The following is an 18,848-nucleotide window of genomic DNA, read 5'->3' on the forward strand; positions in this document are numbered from 1 at the left end:
TTTAACTTGAGAAATTCTATTTTTGTTCACTACCCTCTCGCGCCACTCGGAGGGCCGGCGTGGTCAGGGTGGTTCGGGATGAATTTTTCGGCCACGGATGCCACGCACACCGATCCTTATGCCGACGTCGGATTTTCTTCGACATGGGGCCCTTAACGCTATCACATTAAGAAATACAAGCATAAATACTCATAAAAGAGGTACATACCTTCCTACCAATATATATATATATATATATATATATACATATATATATATATGTGAGACGTCGACCGATGCGATGCCTTTATTTCCGAGCAGTTTCCCGAGTCAGAGACGAAGCACCACACGAGACAAAAGCTTATGAGAGTCGTATGTACAGATACGACGACGCTATGCACAAATAGCGCTCACACAAGATGATGAGTCGTTTGTACAGATGACGACGACGATATGCGCAAATTGCGCTCACACTAACTTCCCCCCCTTCAGGAAAGCGGTCAGCAAGACCGCAAGCTAGAAAGGGTAGGTACGGCGAATGTAGGGTTTCAGGCGAGATACGTGAACAAAAAATTTCGGTAGTGCGGCGGCGGCGGTCAGTAGCTGAGCTGACAGGAGTGACGCGGTAGTTAATGGCCGAAGTTGGTTGCAAAACGGTGTAGGGGCCGAGATATCTGTGGAAAAATTTTTCACAGAGCCCCGGTGCGCGAACAGGTGTCCACAAAAGAACTTCGTCGCCTGGGCGGAACGAAGCAACGCGACGCGTCGCATCATAGCGAATTTTCCTTTTCTCCTGAATGGTAGCGGTGTTGGCGCGGGCAATTTCACGGCATCGGGAGATGCGAGTGCCACATTCTTCAGGAAGAGACGCGGATGGAGCAGCAGGTGCTGAAAGGAGTGTAGTGTCCAAGACGAAAGACGGCGCACGACCGTACACAAGGAAGGAGGGACTGTAATTGGTTGTACGTGGGACGGCAGTATTATATGCAAACGTCACAAAAGGTAGTATGGTGTTCCAGTTGGTGTGATCGGGACGAACATACATTGCAAGCCGAAGCATAAATGTATTGAGCCAACTCTTCAGTAAGCATGGCATTCAGCCTGTTCCCGATAAAATCGCTGCAGTACTGCAATTTCCGCCACTAACCGCACTTAAAGAACTCCGCAGCTTTCTAGGACTGGCGTCCTACTTCCGCCGCTTTGTCCGTGACTTCGCCACCATCGCCACTCCTCTACACAAACTTCTGACTTAGAGCGCGTCCTTTGTGTGGTCGAACGACTATGAAGCCGCCAGACCCACAATCGAGTTCTCACGTCAGGGCCCACGTGCTCCGTCATTTCGATGCAACGGCCCCGACTATTCTACACACTGACGCCAGTGGGCATAGAATTGGCGGTGTCCTGCTGCAGCGGAATCAGAATTCCGAAGAGCGTTGCCAGCCTCTGTTTCGCGATTTCGGAGCGTCCAGACGACATGCCGAATATCTGGCGAAATTGCTGGGTGAACGATGGCCAGTCCGAAAAGTCACTTTCGTGGTTAAAAAACCACGTCTTCGCAACTTCGGTTAGGTAAAAGGAGACATACCGCAATTTGTGCGTGTCATCCCACTGGTTGGCGTCGCTGGCTCTGTTGTAGTGATCGAGCCAATCGTGCATGTCGTCGCCGCGGAGGCCGGCAAAGACGGGAGTATCGCGGTGTGTGGTGTTCACCGTCCAGGTAGGCCCAGCTGGCTGAGCAGAGGTGGTAGCAGCACTGGTGGATGGGTTGGTTTCTGTCATCACCCTGGTAGGCGACAGCAAACGACGACCGTACCGGAGCTCCAGTGGAATCAGGAAAGTAAGAGGACGTGGGAATCGAAGCACACTCCACCACTTGTGAGACGTCGACCGATGCGATGCCTTGATTGCCGAGCAGTTGCCCGAGTCAGAGACGAAGCACCGCACGAGACAAAAGATGATGATGAGTCGTATGTACAGATGACGACGACGATATGCACAAATAGCGCTCACACAAGATGATGAGTCGTTTGTACAGATGACGACGACGATATGCGCAAAATGCGCTCACAATATATACATATATATATATATATATATATATATATATATATATATATATATATATATATACATACATGTTTGTGTAGAAAGGTCCGTACCTGTGTTTATGAATATGTGTGGTTGTATTTCTTAAAGATTTGCGAGCATCACTGTCGGGTCCCATCGGTTGTGTGCGGCAAGGATTTCGAAGGCCACAAGACCTTCTGCATGGCCCTACGGTGGGATAATAGGGGGAGGGATAGCAAGGCCACTTTTTTCGGCTTCCAAGTAAATGAAAAGTAAGCACGCTTTTTATGCTGTATGTAGCACATAAATGTCTCCACCATGCTGTGTTTGCATAGTTAGATATAGTTTCTTGTTTTCGTAAATGCGTCAAGTAAACAGAAAACGATTCGATTCGGAGGAACAATCAGCAGTAGTAAAGACTGCTTAGGATTGCGTTGAACTTGTTCTACCTTTACTTTTACTCGTCTGAGCGACGCAGATTCTACTAATAATTTGAAGTACTACATATCTTACATGCGAACAGCCATGTGAAAATGCGCACAGAACAGTCGCGTTTCAAGCAAGCGCTTCAACTCGCCGCATGCGATACGAAATGAAGCGGGCGGTTGCGGCCGCGCGCTTCGTTCCATAATGGTGGCCGAGTGGGAGGGGCGAGGATGAAACGGCGCGGAGAGGAGGAGTTTGCGTGGCCTTTGAAAAATACAGGGACCCTACCTAGAACTTCATAAGGTGCAGAAACCAATTCATGGAGCGTTGTGCTAATGTAGAAAGTACTGAAAGTTTTCCTCGTGTTGGCTGCTACGGCGCCGGGCGCAAAAAAAATGTTGTGTGTTGTAAAAAAAAACGAAAAAAATTCACCCCTTCCCCTGTCGAGAAAATGGGGGAAGCGAAGGTTTACCCGCCTTGGTTGTTCAGTGGCTATGGTGTTGGTCTGCTGAGCACCAGGTCGCGGGATCGAATCCAGGCCACGGCGGCCGCATTTCGATGGGGGCGTAATGCGAAAACACCCGTGTACTTAGATTTAGGTGGATGCCAAAGAACTCCAGGTGGTCCAAATTCCTGGAGTCCCCCACTACGGCGTGCCTCATAATCAGACCGTGGTTTTGGCATGTAAAACCCCATAGTTTAATCTTAAGTGAAGCTTTATCTGACCTTCGTGGTGATTTTCTTTCTTCATCTCTCTGTTTGTCTCTCTCTCTCTCTCTATCTTTCTTTCTCTCTCTCTTTCTATACCTCTTTCTACCTTTCTATCTCTTTCTTCCTTTCTCTGACCTTCGTGGTGAGTTTCTTCCTCTCTTTCTCGATCTCTCTCTCTTTCACTCCAGCTCTAACGACCTTTCTTTCTCTCTCTTTCTCTCTTTCTTTCACTGACCTTCGTGGTGATTTTCTATCTTTCTCTCCCTCTCTCGGTCTTTCTGTCTCTCTTTCTTTCCCGGCCACGGCGGCTGCATTTCGATGGGGCGAAAAGCGAAAACAGCCGTGTACCTAGATTTGGTGCACGTTAAACAAGCCCAGGTGGCCCAAATTTCCGGAGTCCCCCACTACGGCGTGCCCCATAATCAGATCGTGGTTTTGGCACGTAAAACCTCATAGTTTTTTTTTCCTTTTTTTTTCTTTGAATCTCTGTCTCTCTTTTTCGTCGCTGTTATGAGCCAATGAGCTTGGATCCTTTCAGCACTATCGCCAGGATCGGCCCACTTTTCGACGTGACACCGCCACCAGCACCACCACCACCAGCACGGCCGAAACTTGTGAGCCTATAAAGCTATAACGCCTGCTTGCCTGTTCTTCTTCATCAAATATTCATCTGCAATGTGGGATGTTCACGCTTTTTAACTGAGAACTAAGCAGACCAGCAGATTTTCTTGATAACGAGCGAATTTACCTTCGGGGCAAGTCGCACTGCTGCGCAATGCGTACGAAGGTGCGAACGTCGGCGCTTAGCGAGTCCGGTGTTTACGAAATGTTTTGTTCCCCCTTTGCAACACAAATGCTTCTAGAGTAGGAAATGCTCATAGACCGTTGACCAGGCCTACAATTTTTGGAAGATCGTCGTCCTTTAATAGGCATTCTGCAGAACTAGGAAGACCAGGAGTATACAAAAAGGTTTAACAAACTAATCTTCCAGTGCCTTATTGACAAGTGAATAAGAAATTCATGGTCGAAAATAATTTAGCTGTAAGAAACTTATAGCGTTTTCAGACAGCTGTTGGGAGAGCAGAATTACCAAACATGTTACTTTAATATAGCAGCAGTTAAAATAAAGGTTTGAGTTGTTGAATGTTCGGGCCGTATTTTTAGCGTATATCCCATAGCAAAATCTAACAGTTGACGTACATCAATTGAAACCATTGTTCCTGCAATTGCATTGTGCTTTAGCATATAACGTTTTACCTCCATTTTTTCCAGATCACAGCCCCAGCACGGACAACTCCACGTCTCCCGAATCTCTGTCTCATCCATGTTTGGGTATGCGAAATGTACCGCCTTCACCCCGTCAACCAGTTTTGCTTAACGATAATTTGTTGCACAAATAATCACACATAACTGTTGTGACATACTATTTGCGTTGGCAGGATCGTCAAATGCAAAGTAAAACAAACATCACTTTTGCTATTGAGAAATTGTAGAAAGCTTTATGTATTTGCCCCTGTAGAATGTATAGTTAGTGTTGAAGATGCGAGGTATTCATGTATGCCGTATTCTTTTGTGTATTGTATCACTTGTTGTGTAATAGTTGGTAATAAAATTGCTAAATAAAGCATATTTCACTGCTTGCTATTTTGCTCCCGAAACGCAATAGCCACGAGTTATGGCGGGCTGGCTCACGTATCATACTAGAATAGGGTAAATTTTTGCTAACACAGATGCGCTGCTGGCATTTATTCAATACAACAACAACCACACACTCGACAAGAAATTGCTATTACAAAATCAAAAAGGCTTAATATCACAGCTGTTAGAACAAAGCAGTCTGTAGCAGCAAACGTCACTAGTGCTAGATTCCCCTTGCGTCTCTCGAGAAAATCGCACACTCGTCGAGCGCGTTGCAGACACCAAGCGAGATGGCCGTCTCCCCCTCGCGCATCAACAAAACCATTGTCATAACAGGAAGCTTAATTTTTTTTAATATTTTTTTTCTCAGAAGCATGTATACCAGGTATACCATCTGCCGCCGTGAGCATGCCGAACGGGAAGGCGAGGTCAACAAGGGCGCAGTAATTTTCAAGGAAGTCTGGCCCAATAAAGGACGTCCGCAACAAGGGCAATTTATTGGAAAGTTTGAAGATGGCCAAGGCTTATAATGACGGAGCGTGAGGAGAACGTTGGAAATGTTGTGACGTTGACGACTTGCAAAAATGACACAAGCACCACTTTGCTGTCGGTGTGTTGGTCAAGAATTATGCTTAGATCGACTACTGCATCAACGATACATTGCGGCCACGTGACTTTGTTGGTATAAATGGTGACTTGTAGCTTTAGCGGACGGCTCGTCACCACATCGTTCCTAAAATGTTGGTGCATGAGGTGTGGAAGTGGCCGGGTGGGGGGGGGGGGGGGGTGATAAAAGCAAACGCCAGACATTCCTGATGTCCCAGGAATCGCGCCTGAGCGTCTCGATTTGCTGGAACTACGTCTGTGCGGCCGAATAGATGACGTGTGACAGTGTTTCATTGTGCCGACGATGAGCTCAAAGCGGTCACAAAGTGAGTCGAAAGCAGATTGCGCTGGTGAAGATCAGGGAAGGCTAAGCTGCAAGGTTGAATTGTCCCCTGTAGACAATGTGGCGGTTGTGGTGGTTAAGTGGCTACTTTCCTGCGGTGCAGCATGGTTTTCTTGAGGTTGCATGGATTGGTGGCAGACAGTGAGGTGCTCAAGAAGTTTATCACATCTTTGATTGCTGCAAGTGAGAACGCTTAAAGCGCTTGAAGAGCACTGAGAAACACTGTCTGTGGAGTAGCCACAAGTTGTCGGTAGAGAGTTCTGGTAAAAATAATCTAGCACGAGCTTAGCCCAACAAAACTGCGAACACCTACGGCTGTCTTCGGAACCGGAAATTCTCGGACAGTGCGAGTTTTTTCAGGATTAGGCTGTACTCCGTAAGCGTCGACGAAGTCGCCAAGAACAGTAATTTGATGGCGGCTAAAGCGACATTTGGACGCGTTGAGTTGCAGCTTCGCCTCTCGAAATACATCAAGTACAGTTGTTGGACGTTCAAGGTGAGTGTCGAACTTTGGCGAGAAGACGATAACGTCGTCGAGGTAACAGAGACAGGTGGACCATTTCAAGCATTGGAGCAACGAGTCCATCATAAGCTCAAAGGTGGCTGGGCCGTTGCATAATCCAAACGCCATTAATTTAACTTGGTATAGGCCATCAGGTTTTATGAGCGCGGTTTTTTCTCTGGCAATATCGTCAACAGCAATCTGCCAGTATCCAGAGCGAAGATAAATAAAAGAGAGATAGCTTGAACCATGTAGGCAGTCAAGGGCGTCGTCGATATGTGGGAACAGGTAGACGTCCTTTTTAGTAATTTTGTTGAAATGACGGTAATCCACACAGAAGCACCACGTGCCGTCCTTCTTCTTAACCAGCACAACAGGTGACGCCCAGTGACTCGAAGAAGGCTCAGTGCTGTTTTTATCTAGCAATTTTTTTCACTTCACTTTGAATTACTCGGCGTAATGAAGCAGAAACTCGATATGGTCGTCGGTGAATAAGCCTAGCATCGCCAGTAGGAATCCGATACTTGACCGCGAGAGCCTGGCCTAAAGGGCGATCGTCGAAGTACAAAATATCAACATTGGCAAGGCAGAAAATCAAGGTTGGCAAGGCAAATACCTTGCGGTAGAATTTGCTTTGGCGATCCGAAGTTAAAGATAGGCATGCCAGCGCGTTTCTCACGCGGCTGCGCCAGTCTGACCGCCTGCAACATGACATCAGAGCCACTTCTGCTGCCGGAGGGGTCCACTGTTGCCATGCTTATCTACGCAGCACCAGTATGTGTCGTCACTGCTTCGCCTGTTTCCTCCTTCGTCGACTGTACGCCCACGGACGGTTCACCCAGTGATCTCAGGGCCACTGTGAGTTCAGATCTGAGCCCAACTCGGCCTGAGGCCTTGCTGACCATCTTAAGGAAACACCAATCTTGGTTTGACGTGTGTTCGGATGGCTTGGGTAAAACAACCGTGGCCGCTCATCACATCGAAACCGACGGATCCCGCGTCATTCATAGCCGCCCTTACCGTGCAACGTCTGCTGAACGGAAAGTTATAGAAGATCAAGTCAACGACATGCTCGCACGGAATGTTATAAGGCCTTCAGCAAGCTCTTGGTCGTCTCCTGTTGTCCTAGTTAAAAAAGGACGGTTCGGTACGCTTTTGTGTCGATTATAGGACACTAAACAAAATTACCCGTAAGGATCTATATCCTATGCCCCGTATTAACGATGCTTTGGATACCTTACAAGGTGCCCAATAATTTTCGAGCCTCGACTTGCGTTCTGGATATTGGCAGATCCCGATGCATGACCCCGACAAAGAGAATACGGCGTTTGCAACACCTGATTGCATTTTAGAATTGAACGTAATGCCTTTTGGTCTGTGCAATGCGCCAGCCACATTTGAACGAATGATCGATACTATACTACGCGGCCACAAATGAAAAACGTGCCTATGTTACCTGGACGACATTGTCATCTTTTCGTCCAGCTTCTCCCAGCACCTAGAACGTTTAGACGACGTTCTCATGTGTCTAGCCGAGGCCGGTCTCCAGCTCAATACTAAGAAGTGTCGATTTGCGAGCCGCAGCATCAAAGTTTTAGGTCACGAGGTCAGCAAGCACGGCATTGAGCCAGATCCCGACAAGGTCGCTGCTGTGCATAATTTCCCAACACCAACCACACCTAAAGACCTTCGCAGCTTTCTCGGATTAGCGTCGTACTTCCGCCGCTTTGTCCGTGGCTTCGCGACTATCGCAGCTCCTCTTCATAAACTCCTGACCACGACCGCACCCTTTACCTGGACGGATGAATGTGAAGCCGCCTTTCATACCCTCAAGCGATGCCTCACATCAGGATCAGTGCTTCATCACTCTTATCTCACAGCCTCTACTGTCCTCCACACTGACGCAAGTAGGCATGGAATAGGCGCTGTCCTGCTGCAGCGGAACAATGCGTCTGAAGAGCAAGCCGTGGCCTACAAGAGTCGTACTCTTTCTCCTGCTGAGCGAAACTATACTATCACCGAACAAGAATGCATCGCCATCGTATGGTCCATACAAAAGTTTCGCCCCTATATTTATGGCCGCCAATTCACAATTGTGACTAACCACTATGCTCTGTGTTGGTTGTCCTCCCTGAAGAATTTGTCCGGACGCCTCGGCCGTTGGGTTCTGCGTTTGCAGGAGTACGACTACACTGTCACATATAGGTCTGGCAGGCAACATCAAGATGCTGACGCTTTATCTCGTTGCCCGCTGTCGCCAAATGCCCATGTCTCACCTTCCTCCGTTCGGCACCGCCCAGCCAACCGACCACAACCATGGCCGCGGTACGGTTCGTGACTTCGGTTGACATTCTGTCCTCAGAAGACCTCGCCTCCCTCAAACGTGCAGATACGTACTGCCGCACAATTATCGACCGGATCACTGGCTTATCCCGTCCTCCCAAGAGCCGCTTAAGACGATAACTGGCACGGTTTAAACTTCATGATGGCTCCTTATTGCGGCAAGTTTACCACCCTACCGGTCATCGATGGGTCCCAGTCGTCCCTCGCTCACTTCGACTGCAAATTTTACAAGCTTTTCACGACGACGAAACGGGTCGCCACTTATGATTTCATAAAACACACGACCGCATTAAGACTCGCTGTTTCTGGCCTGGCCTGTCTACTAGTGTTGCCAAGTACGTCAGTTCGTGTGCATCATGCCAACATAGAAAACGTTCGACCTGTCTTCCCGCCGGCCCTTTACAACCATTGCCGTGCCTGTCCGTTTTCTTTGAATTCGTGGGTATCGACTTGTACGGACCCTTTCCACTTACACCCGCGGGTCACCGCTGGATTGTCACCACCGTGGACCATCTCACTCGCTACGCTGAGCTCTTCCTTCTGGTGCGGCCTCTGCGGTCGCCGAGTTTGTCCTGCAAGCCATTGTCTTGCGCCACGGTGTGCCTCGTTTTCTTCTGAGTGACCGTGGCAAGACATTTGTTTGCCATGTTTTTGCGGAAGTCCTGTAAGCCTCAAACACCATCCGTAAGACCACCTCTGCGTACCATCCCCAGCCCAATGGTCTTACCGAGCGTTTACATCGAACTTTGTCCGACATGATCTCCATGTATGTGAAACCCGACCACACAAACTGGGACAGTATACTTCCTTTCGTCACGTTTGCATATAATACTACCGTTCAACGCACAACAAACTACAGCCCCTTTTCCCTCTTGTACAGCCGTGCACCGTCTTTTGTTTTGGACACCACCTTTCTCTCTACGCCTTCTGTTCCATCCACATCACTACCAGAGGAGTTCGACGGCCACGTCGCCCACTGCCGCGAAATTGCGCACGCCCACACCGCGACCCTTCAGGACAAGAGGAAAATCCGTTGTGATGCGACCCGTCGTGTCATTTCGTTCCGCCCAGGCGACGAAATGCTTCTGTGGACACCTGTTCGAGTGCCAGGGCTCTGTGAAAAATTTCTTCACAGGTATCGCGGCCCATATACCTTGTTTGAAAGAACATCTGCCGTGAACTATCGCGCAGCTCCTGTTACCTCGGTTACTGACCGCCGTTGCCGCACCACTGAAATTGTTCACGTCTCTCGCCTGAAGCCGTATCTTCAGCGTTCCGACCGTTTCTTGAGGTACCGGCCGCTTTCATGAGGCAGGGGGGGGGGAGAAGTTAGTGTGAGTGCTAACTGTGCAGTTGATCATCGTCTTGATGTGTATATACCCATCCTCACAATCATCATCATTCTGTCCGGTTGGCGTTCGTGTGCTGTCTCGCGCTGTGTGACGATACAAGAGCGCTGCCTTCGTCCCGGGTGTCGTCGCACAATATATATATATATATATATATATATATATATATATAGAGAGAGAGAGAGAGAGAGAGAGAGAGAGAACCATACACACCAAGGACAACATAGTGGAAAGTACTTGTACTTTCTAATTTATATAAGAAATGATAGGTCAATGTAAATGAAAGCGGATGACAAAACAACCTGCAGCTTGTGTGCAACGATCCCACATCTTCACATTACGCATGCTATGCTCTTACCAATTGAGCTACCGTGGCGGCATTTTACCATCCATTTTCTCGGGCATTTATGTTTTACTACTGGAAGTGGATTATGAAATATCGGGCCCCTCGGTTGCCTTTCTTCTCGTTCAAAACATAACGAAGGTCTTGAATCCGGCAACATTGATGACTTCAGGTGGCATGTGTGGATTTATTGACCAGTTGCCTTCACCCAAAAGATCACGTACTCGTGACGCCTGTGGCCGAAAGGTTGTTCCACATGCGCCGCCAGGGTTTGTGAGTGGTGGCGGTACCTAACACTCCCAGGGTTAGTTCCAGTAATCAAACACCACCACTCCAGAAAGTGTATGAGAAAACGGGGCCGCTGTAGCTCAATTGATAAGAACATTGCACGCGTAATGTGAAGACGTGGGATCATTCCCTTCCTGCGCATGTTGTTTTTTATCCACTTTCATTTACATTAATCTATATTTCGTTAAATAAATTAGTATAATTCCCCTATGTTGTCCTACCGGACACAACGGCCACACAAGGCGGTAGTGTGGACATTGACTTTTTTCGGAATGACCAGACACAACGGGGTAGCATCCAGTCATTCCGAAAAAAGTCATCGTTCGGCATATTTATGCATCTTAAATGCGTTCACGTGAATTTTATATGGTGAGCTTTAGTGGTTTCGTGATGTCGGGTGACATAAAGGCAAAGTGGGTGCGGCGTGAAAAAAAATTGACCAATAGCGGTGAGCTGATGCCGAAAATGGCTTAAAACTGGGGAATAATTACTTTTCTTTTGTTCTGGTTAATCATGCATAATAATTGTGTTCACATCATATCAGACGGACAGCTTTCGCAGTTTTCGTGATGTCGTGTGACAGAAAGGCGAAGTGAGCACAGCGCTAAGAAAGTTGACCAACGCGGTGGGCAAAAGCAGAAAAGGGTGTTGAACTGGAAATAATTTTTGTTAAGTTTATTCATGCATAATCAGGGTGTACACGTCGTATCATTTGCAGAGCTTTCGCAATTTTCGTGATGTTGACAAAAACGCCAAGTGGTAATGGCCCGAAAAATTCCCCCCCCCCCAAAAAAAAAAAAAGACCGATGAAAATTTTGAGAAGTAAGTTCTCAAAGGTACTTCCACTCCATGTGCAACAAATTATAAATCGTAGTATAATTTTCCACTTCTCACAATTACGCCCATGAAGCTATTTTTTGGTGCCCGTATACCCTGCATGAACGACCCGTTATTGTGGTATTTTTTATTAAATAAACACTCCTAATGAGGGTTATTGAAAACGCTAGAGACTGACTCGAACACCGAGGGCCCGCTCGAGCGTCATCCTCTTTATTTTTCCTCTACGAACGCCCGTTCTTTATTATAGCAGTTCTTTTTCTACAAGGGTATTAGAATATTTTTCGCTCCTTCGTGCTCCATTCGCTCTTTTCTAAGGCAATCGTTACTAAACAATAAAACTCAATAATTACGAAAGAAATACGTGTCTTTTATTAAGGCTACATTGGAATAGTGCAAAAAATTTATGCAGTACGGGGTTACTGACGTGCATGCGTTCAGCATGTGTTCAGATGCATGCTTTAAAGCACGGTCTTCAGGCTTTTTTTTTTGTTCATAGAGCTGGACTGGCGAGACGGAGGGCCCGAAAATGAATAATTTGGAAGAAAACGTTGTTAGACCAAAAAGTCCTGAACATACGCAACGTTAGTGGCTGTAGACTGAGAACTTTGTGCTTCTGAATCGACGGCTTTCTACGAATAATTTCTTACTTTAGCTAGTTGGATTTACCTTCTTGCAGAACTTAGCAAAAGGAAACTAAATAACAACTTCAAGATTACACATTCAGTTTTAAAGCTAAATCTTTTTGGGTATATGGAATGAAACAATATTGAGCATTTTTCGTAGCAAATAGGCTTCCTCATATTCGCCATAACGCGCAGTTTTTCACCGAGCAGAAATCTTCAAGACATTGACTGGTCATGGAAGCGTCACCACTCTTTAATCCTTTACTACTATAGACAATATAGGCAAAGAAATAAAGTCTTTAAAACTTTATTTTACGCCATTTTAGGAGCCCAGGGAAAAAATGGCGACATAAAAGTTATTTGAAACCAAAAATCCGCAAACGTGGACACAAGTTTAGAAAATATTTCGTGAGGTGCTCGAAGTAATTGTCTTTTTTTTAACGGCCGCCTCAGCGGAGGCATGGTGAACTCCTTCGGAAGCAGGGTGAATTATGATGTATGTTGACGAACACGCATGATTTGAGTGACTTAGAACTTTTCTTTAAAGCGCACTCAGCTTTATATTAAGAGTCCTCAATTGTGGACACTGGTAGCGACCGGGAACAATTGCAAGAACACTCGTAGGCATCACTTTTTTTCTTTTTGCTGTTTTTAAGGGCTGCATCGGCCCAAATATAGCTTCTTCGTTTGGAATTTGAGTACACGAAGGAGTACACCACCTGAGAAAGGCGCGAAATTTTAATTTCTCGAAACTTTGCTTAGGAGTACTTGGCTTTAAAGAAGAATGTATGCACAAATGTGGACCCTATAGCGAGGCGGTTAAAAGGCTATGTGTTTAGCTAGTATTGCCTACCGCAACTGCTCTTTTTATACGTACCGTGTTGACGCTTATGTCTAGCGTTTATGTTTAAGTAGTGTCAAATCGTAGGCCAGTTCGTGCGTACCAATGTCAACGTTAACACCGACCAGAGAGCGATCACGTTGTTTCGTCTTGCTCTCTGTCCTGTGTACGGCGGTATTTTTGACCTTGAATATTTGCCTTTTCAGAAATAGCACAAAATACGACTTATGTAAATTGGAATGTAGAGGCATATTTTATTAAAACGAGGCTCACATGTGTTCTGCAACTATATATACGGGGTCCAAAAGCCGCCCACTGTTTTCTTTCTTTTCTCTGTGATCGCAGCCAGGCAAAGCTACATACTTTATTTTGCAATATCCTATTTATGAACAATAATCATTACTGTAGTGGATAGAAGAAGACGAGCTCCTTCAAGAGGCTACATTCAGGTGCAGACATTTCTAGAAAGGAAGGCTAAACTAATTTTCTTGTGAGGTTTAACAAAAAAATCTGGTTGAAAAATTTACCATTACTGATGCCCTAATCAGTGTCTCGATAGTTGATCGACCAATGGTTCAACGATAGAAAGCGAGCCTTGAATCGAAGGTTTAAATGTAGGGTTAAAATTAATCTGAGGCAGGTGTTTATAGGTGAAACATGTGGGAACTCGACTTCATATTTATACAGTAACTACATTTTATAGTTGCGACACAGAATACATGGAGCCTAATGAAAGGCCTTGCAGAGTGCGTAATAATTTCACAATATTCACAGAGAACAGGAGGTTCACCGAAATGGCACGTAGGCAATGACAACGTGTTAGAGCATCGAAAGAATGAACGAATAACAAAGTGCATGTGGTCCCTAAAAGGAATTTGCCACAATTACGAAATCTTTACCTGAAAACTATGGTGGCCGCTGACTGCAACGTACAATGTATTAGGCATTGTACCATTAAACTGGCAGCAAACGGTAGGAATACAAATCATGACAGAGTAAAGCAAAAGTAGCTAAGTAACATAAATATTAAAGGTAAGAATCGCCCCCGTAAATAAATCTAGAATTAAGCAACCAAATTCAGGAGGAACGTAAACATAAACATTTACTTATTTGCTAGCATAGTCGCATATTTGCAGTAATACCATATTTAAAATATGGAGGCATGTGACAACCGCAAGATGCCATACAGGAAAATAAGTAGCATGTCCTATATTTAAATGCATGGAAACTGCGTTCCGTTCGCAAGACGTAGCACGGGGGCTAATCTGTGAGGCTGAAGGGATGCTTTGATTTTACTGTTATTTCAGTGAACTATGGCGGCAAGCCTGATCAGCCGATAATATGCCAATAACTGAGGTCCCCGTCAAGACTTCAGCAATGTATGTTGACTAAATTATCTTTATTATCTAAATTAGCTTCCCTGTTTTTATTGTGGAGAAAAAGCTGCTTAAAAGTGTACGTGTCAGATAAAAACGAACACGCGCATGCCGCCAAATTGATTTACGTTTGGCGACTGTTCTGCACCAAGTAATTTCTAGGAATTGATTAGATTTGGCTTTGTACTTATACTTCTAGATGACGTTTCACTACAGTTCAATTACTTTTCTTTAAAAAAGTGTACAACTCAATAACTGGCTAGCTAATTAATTTTCGAACCTTTGTTGTTCAGTTTTTCTTGTACCGAGGTCACAGAATCTCTAGCAAAATTGTGTACAGATCGCCTAGGATTCTTATTTCAAATGGAGAAGAAAGTTCCGCAATAGTTTCTGCACTCATCTTTGAGCAGCAGCGGAAATGCCCCCACTTCTGATTTTTGACGTGCAAGAAATTGGAAACGCTGCACTTTTGCACTGCTGCAAAATTTGCCGATATACAGGTCATGGACCAGGTGTGACTTTTCTATGAGGTTCACGTTGAGCTTTCAAATCTGGTCCTTTAATTAGACGCGAAAGGCCAGTTAGCGCAACCTAAAGGACAGTAGTAATTTGAGGCAATCATTTTTCTCCAAGGAACTCTTTATTTATTGCCTAAGGTGGGCTACCGTGTGCTATTTCCCGTCAACAGACCGAAATTCCCCACCCTTAGACATTTGCGGAACTGGTGGTGATCAAACCCATAGGACCTCACTGACATTAACAACTGTAACAACTGGTTTCAGAACACATGACATGGTCACGTATTTCCCACATAGGGCCGCTCGTGAATCATGCATTGCAAACACATGGTATTTGGTAATCCCTCACGTCTACATATTTTGTGATATGTCAGACCTCACCCCCCCCCCCCCTTAACAATGTATTGTGACACAGTTCAGTTTGCGACACTGCACAGCAGTTCGTGGACTGTTTTTCCTAAATGTTTAAAGTTGGCATGCCCTGTTACTATTCCATATTAACTGTGGACTGAAGCTTTCTGCGTAGTGTGCACTAAAGACAGGGCCTTTGTACTCTATACAGCTAGTTACATGCTGATATTGTAGGCCCAGCGCGCCTGGATTATGTCAACAAACCTTCGGTACATCTTGTGACATAGTGACAGAGAACGGCCAATCAGAGTGTTACACCTGCTCATGCGATAGTCGCTTCACGCTTCCTATTCGTCGGCCGTGTCTCGAACAATGGGGCACCGCATAGTCATTTTGTAACTGCAGTGAAGATGCCTCACAGGAAGAAGAGCAATAGGGCTGAAGTTTTGTGGAGATATTGTTTTTGCAGGCGGAGGATTTGCGTGGGAAAGATGGAAATTTTCTCCGGACCGGCTGCCATCTGGTGGACTACCATGCTCTGCCGAGGGCTGGTCGAAAAAGTTTCGTGGGACCGAACCGGCCGGGGGCTATAATTTGGGCACCTATACTTTAAAAGAACGAGAAAACATAAAGTGGAACTCAAAAATAAATTGAAGTAGCTGTATAAATTGACCAATAAATCGCAAGAAAACGTTTTCACGTTTATATACTTCTAGTCGGCTTGCAATTATATCTGCTGTCTGCATCAAATTAAGTTCATTGCGTGTCTTTTTTTTGTATACAATATACAGGGTGTTTCAGCGACCATTTTGAAAAATTTTTAAAGGTTGCCTGTGGCAGATAGCACAATTCTAGTTCATGTGCTGGTCTACTCGAAGAGGCGGACATTACTTGCATAAGTAATTAAAATGCATAATTGAATAATTAAAAATTCACTAATTAGGTTTTCAACTGATTACCCATATTGCAATTTACCAATTGTAGCCATGTAGTTCCCAAGGCAGATTCACTTGGAACGAATTCTTGGGCAGTTCCGAGATATTCATTCCCGAACTTTGCAGAGAAATGAATTGGCGTTCCCGTTATTTTCTTAACAAAACATCGCTTTATATATTCAAGCACAAACTTTCAAGTGGATCCGCTTTGCGAACTCCACGGCTACAATTTGTTAATTGCAATATGGGATATCAGGTAATTAGTTAAAAACCTACTTAGTGAATTTGTGTTGATTAGTCGATTATGCATTTCGTTTTTTTGTGCTAGTAATGTCCGCCTCTTTGAATAGACCAGCTCATGCACTAGAATTGAGCTATATGCCACAGGCAACATTACTTAAATTTTGAAAGTGTTCGCTGAAACACCCGGTATAATTTTATAAAAGCTATATTTGTTATACATTTCTTTAAAAGTCAAATCGCGTCACAGAGTGCCGGGTAGGAGACGCCTATAAAGCACACAAAAACGTCATTTTCTGCATGACATAGAGTTTTTGAGGCCTAAAGTTTTACCTCATAGAAGGGATTGCATAGCTCCATTGGATATCTTTCTCCAAGTTGGTCATCACGTCGTGTTGTTTGCTCAGGTTCCTGAGAAGCTTCTTGCAGAGCTGAAGTAGTGGGTGCTTCTGTAGCTGGATCTTCATCAGCCGCAATAAATCGTTTTGCTACAGTAATAAGCACCAGTATGACAACAGCATTCTTGAGCAAATCAACCATCTCCTTGCTTTAAAGCGACACGGGTTCTCCTGCGAAACTCAAAGGCACCGACTTTTATATCTCCCGATTACACGTCAGCAGTGGCTTTTGATGAAATGTCGTGTGACGTTCATAATGCCTTACATTTCTATTTTTGCAGCCGTCACCAGCTCCATTGTCAAAAGTATTTGCCCACGTGATGACTATGAATTATTTTTATCCAGGTTCAAGCGCTGCTTTTCTTGACACATGCATGGTGAAATGACGCATAGACAGTGTCCACAACGCCACAGGACATTGCCTTTCGCTAGGCTCACTAACGTATGGGCAGTACAAGTTGCGTAAACATTCATTTTTTATCAAATAGAGCTAAACAATTTAAGGACCACACAAAGAGCGATGGAACGAAAAATGTTAGGCCTGACGGAAGAGAGTGGTGTCGATGAGAGAGCAAACGGGGATAGCCGATATCCTAGTTGACATCAAGCGGAAGAGAAGAAATGGAGATGGGCAGGACATGTGATGCGTAGGATGGATAACCGGTGAACCATTAGAGTTACAGAATGGATACCAAGAGAAGCAAAGCGCCGGCGAGGACGGCAGGTAACTAGGTGGGGTGATGAAGATATGAAATTTGCAGGCGCAAGTTGGTATCAGCTAGCGAAAGACAGAAGTAATTGGAGATCACAGGGAGAAGCGTTCGTCTTGTAGTGGACATAAATAGGCTGATAATGCTGATGATGGTGAGAGCTGATTTCAAAAGCAAGCAAGTGTTACAGGTTTGCAAAACGTGCAGGCGAAAGCGTGCCAGCTGTGGAAGAACAGAAGAAACGCGGGAGCAGTGGCACGAGCGGGAGGTGTAGTATGGGAATGGTGGCATGATCAGCGGCATCGAAACCAGCTGTGGAAGATGATGAGAAAGCACGAGCAGCGGCTCGGCCGCGTCTATGACTACGTGACGTTTGCAATCAGGCACGCACAAGGCACAGCTTTAGTAAGCCACAACCGTGGAGCAGCTGTGGCATCAGGAAAGAGTGCTGGTTTCACTCAGTGCACGCCGGGGTACGATTCCTACCCAGACCAAAATTTACCAAATTTTTCTTTCATCGCCACTGATTTACTTTGTTTAAAGAAAAGCCCCTGAGAAATGTGACGTCAATCGGAACATTTTTACACGTGTTTACTCTTTGCAGCGGCAGCCATTTTTCGTCACGGCACACTTTCGCAAAGGTCATTGCAAGGTCAACGCCAGCTCACTGCCAAAATATACACGTAAGACTTTGGCCTTAATGATCTAGGCACATTCGCAAGCGACCGTTCCATGCTAATGCTCTCTTGAGCGTTTCACTCAAACTGACAGGCTACGTCAACGCCAATCAGACATGTGTACCCTCACAAGGGCTTACTGACCCCTATTTGCCTTCTCCTCGTGGGGTGAACATCGGTGTTCGAAAATTGGTGAGGGAGGCTGATTCTTCAGACCGCAAGTATAATAGGGAAAGTTGTAGAGTACCGTCAGGAAACCACTTAATGAAACAGTGCGTGAAGTACGAGAAAAAAAGAAGAAAAAAAGATGTGATGGGACGTTTGCGCACTGCAGCCGCAGCAATAGGGCTGCGGCTGTGCTGAACAAGCACAGCCGCAGCCCTATTGTGGCCACAGTGAAGTGACGGGGCGTGACGCCGGTTGTAGACCACTGGGCTTCTGGCTTTTCTTGCGATAGCAATTATATCTATACTGCAAAGCGGATTTCTGCCGTCGTCGCCGCCGTCGAATTCGCCGTGAGGTTCCGTATGACGTCAACGGCGATGAAATCGTCGCCGTGCTCCGGACGCTGTATGTGTGAGTGAAAGAGCGCGAGGGACGCACGCTTGCACGGGGAGCGAACACTCGACGCAGACCAAACGCGCGTTCTGCGCTGTGCTCCCTGAAGGGCTGCAGAATTAAGCGTCTCTTTCCTCCTTTCTATATATAGAGAGAGCAAACGCGAATTTTTCCGTTGCGCGAAAG

General features: G+C 45.7%; 1 long non-coding RNA gene across 1 annotated transcript; it reads left to right on the plus strand.

Annotated features, from left to right (window-relative positions):
• The first annotated feature begins 4,453 nt into the window (after window positions 1-4,453).
• LOC125946580 (uncharacterized) lies at window positions 4,454-15,799 on the plus strand. The gene is made up of 3 exons (XR_007467676.1): window positions 4,454-4,515; window positions 14,207-14,278; window positions 15,614-15,799. It is a non-coding gene; the product is annotated as an uncharacterized LOC125946580 (long non-coding RNA).
• The last annotated feature ends 3,049 nt before the right edge of the window (window positions 15,800-18,848 follow it).

This window comes from Dermacentor silvarum, chromosome 7 (genome assembly GCF_013339745.2).
Source record: "Dermacentor silvarum isolate Dsil-2018 chromosome 7, BIME_Dsil_1.4, whole genome shotgun sequence".
In the NCBI taxonomy this organism is placed as follows: Eukaryota; Metazoa; Arthropoda; class Arachnida; order Ixodida; family Ixodidae; genus Dermacentor; species Dermacentor silvarum.